At 37.8% G+C, this 3,002-nt stretch overlaps 1 non-coding gene across 1 annotated transcript; it reads left to right on the plus strand.

Annotated features, from left to right (window-relative positions):
• The first annotated feature begins 1,785 nt into the window (after positions 1–1,785).
• LOC128776787 (U6 spliceosomal RNA) lies at positions 1,786–1,889 on the plus strand. The gene has a single exon (XR_008421958.1). It is a non-coding gene; the product is annotated as a U6 spliceosomal RNA (small nuclear RNA).
• The last annotated feature ends 1,113 nt before the right edge of the window (positions 1,890–3,002 follow it).

Raw genomic sequence — 3,002 nt, forward strand, 5'->3', positions numbered from 1 at the left:
GTTACCAACTAATTAATTTACAAAACAGTTCTTATTAAAGTAGTTGCATACTTCAAACTCATTTTTTAAGCCAGATGATATCCAGGTTTATTTTATGATGCACAGCTTTCTTGCTAAACTCTTTGAACTTTGGTGAAAATGTTTCACTGCCTGAGAATGGGGCTTCCATAAGTAGTGTGGCAGAAAATGCATAGGTCTTGGATTCTATTCCTGTTTCTGCTACTAATCATTAGTTCTATAACTCTGAGCAAGTGATTCCCTGTCTCTGAGCCTCAGATCCCTCATCTGTGGAGTGAAGGAGCAGCATTTTGAAGACAGCTTCCTCAGAGCATTGCTGGATACTTATATAACATTAGCATATACTTATATACAGATAAGTGATTTGAAGAGAATGTTTTCAGAGGTGAAATGGTCAAAAACAAGTTTGGGAGACTGGATGAAGCTATGTTTTTAAAATTTTCTTTCTGAATGAATTTATGGAGTTTTTTATATGCCATTGGAAGAGGAGATCTCAAATGTAGTGCTTTCCACATTTGTTTGACCTGTAAACCATTTTTATTTTTGTTTCTATCACTGAACATCTCTAAAAGTTTGTGTTCCAAGGATCAAACTTTAGAAAACACTGAATTAAAGGCTGTTTGAGAGGCATTGTTTGCAGTGGCAACAATGTGGAAATAAGTTGGGTAGCCACTGCTAACCTCCCTTTCCTCAGGAAATGCTAGGCAGCCCTATAAAGAGCAGAGCAGATCCATGTGTGTTGGCATGGAAAATTTCCAACATGTCTCATTAAATGCAAAGAGCAAGATGCAAACTTTATAAAATGTTCCCATTTGTGTGTGTGTGTGTGTGTGTGTGTGTGTGTGCTTGAGTGCAGGTAGAGGTGAGTGGATACAACTTGCATAGCAAGTTTCTCAGTGCATATATAAGAAACCTCAGAGGATTCCTTGCAGAGTGGTACTGAGGGTGGAGATAAAGGGCATTTTTACTTTTCATTTTATACCATTAAATTTTTTTGAACTTTATTTTTACCAACTCATGTATTATTTTTATAATTTAAAAAAAAAACACAAATTTTAAAAGCTCTCTGGAAACCTTTTAAATCAACTTTTGTGATTTTGTGGTTTCTTGAGCCCCAAATTGAGGCTAATTTAAGCCTGTCTTCTTGATGAGAAATGTTCCACCTGGATGCCAATTCTTCTATATTTTTCTACCCTGAGACTGCAGGCACAGTTGGATGACTGAGCACCCTGAGGAGTAACTGGCCCCTGTCTTTGGGGCTCACATTATGAGTTTCCAAATGCAGGCCAAAGAACCAAGCCATAGGAGCATGAATGGAACATGGCATTCTACTGTAGGCAAACATTAACAAGCAAATCATGACTAAGGACCGAATCCCAGAATCCAAAAACATCTAAGCTGGATCTTTCTACAGAGAAGAAATCCGACATCCAAAGGAGAAAAATTGAAGACCATACTACAGATCTCAGATCTGGGACTCCTGATTCTAAGTCCAGGAGAATTTATACCATGCGATGTTGTCTTTCCAAAGTGGGAAGGATGCTCCCCTCACCCAAACCCCTGAGCCATCCACAAGGAAACAGGAGAATGTTCCTGGCTTGAAGGCTTTAAAGCTGACCAAAGCTAGACACAGTGGACTGAAGAAATAAAGTCCAACCAGAAAAGGCAGAACTGAAATTGAGGAGAAGGCAAATTTTTGTCGCTAATTTAGCTAATCTTGAAGGTGATGAAAATTCGGGAGAGAAGGCACCAAGATAAAGAAACAGAGTGCTGGCTTCAGCAGCACACATACAAAAATTGGAACAATATAGAGATTAGCACAGCCCTTGTGTAAAGATGACATACAAATTCATGAAGTGGCCCATATGAAAGAAAGGAAGAAGAAAGAACAAAGGAAAGAAATAAAGAAAAGAAAAGAAAAGAAAAGAAAAGAAAAGAAAAGAAAAGAAAAGAAAAGAAAAAAGAAAAGAAGGAAGGAAGAAAAGAAAGACACAAATCAAAAGATCAAGACAAATTTGTGCTGATAAAGGAAACTGGTGAGAGTAATTTCACCAGTTGCCTTTGGCATCTGCTCTACATACCTGGGAGGAATTAACTTCTCAACTAGTTATACATGTTGTAAACTTTGTGGTAACTGTGAAGCAGAAGAATAGCATAGGTGGAGAATGAACTTTCCATCTAAGTGAATTGTCTGAAGGATGGAAGGTCTTTTTTTCAATTCTGGTACTTCTATGTATTTTTACAATGCTTATGGAAATCTTTATAAAAAGAACTATAGGTCCCCCAGCCTTGTTAAACAGAATCTGCTGCACACCATTTAACCTTTTCCTCAAGTTTTTATTTATTTCTTTGTTTTTACATCCGAAAAAGAAATCCTTTTTCTGGGTTTTTGTACAGAGAGGCCCTTGGAACTGTTAAGGTATAATGGTTCTGCCCCCTTGTTTTCTGTTCATTACATTTGTATTCTGTATAGGTTTTACAAAGCACTATTAGATCAGAAGGAATATGTTCCATTCTAGGAACAGTGAGGAATAAGATGTGGGGGGGCAGGGTGGCACAAGGAAAAAGGATATATGAAGAGGTAGAGTATTTTCTCTTTTGACTCTACTTCTGAATTATTCCATTTCTTTTTTTTCTCCTTTACAAGTAAGTCATTTTTACAATAGACAAGTTTGTTATTTTTGCATAAAGCAAATAATAGAACAGGTAAGTAAAACTGAGAAAATAGCACCCTGATACGGGTCCTGCATCTGATAGGAATCCAAGGGTATTTGGGATTGTTATTATTGCCATTTACAGATGAAAAAACTGAGGTCCCAGAGAGGTTTAACAGACTTGTCTAATGCCGCACAGGGAATTAGCGGTAGAACCTGAGTGTGAAACTGGGTGCTTTTGTTCCTAGGCCACCATACCCTCCACCTGGCAATGTAAGCCCCTGCTGAAATGTAGCCTATCCTGAGTTCCAACCTCAGCATGTTCTTCAC

The sequence above is a fragment of the Panthera pardus genome, unplaced genomic scaffold (genome assembly GCF_024362965.1).
Source record: "Panthera pardus isolate Hobbes unplaced genomic scaffold, ASM2436296v1 HiC_scaffold_13, whole genome shotgun sequence".
NCBI lineage: Eukaryota > Metazoa > Chordata > Mammalia > Carnivora > Felidae > Panthera > Panthera pardus.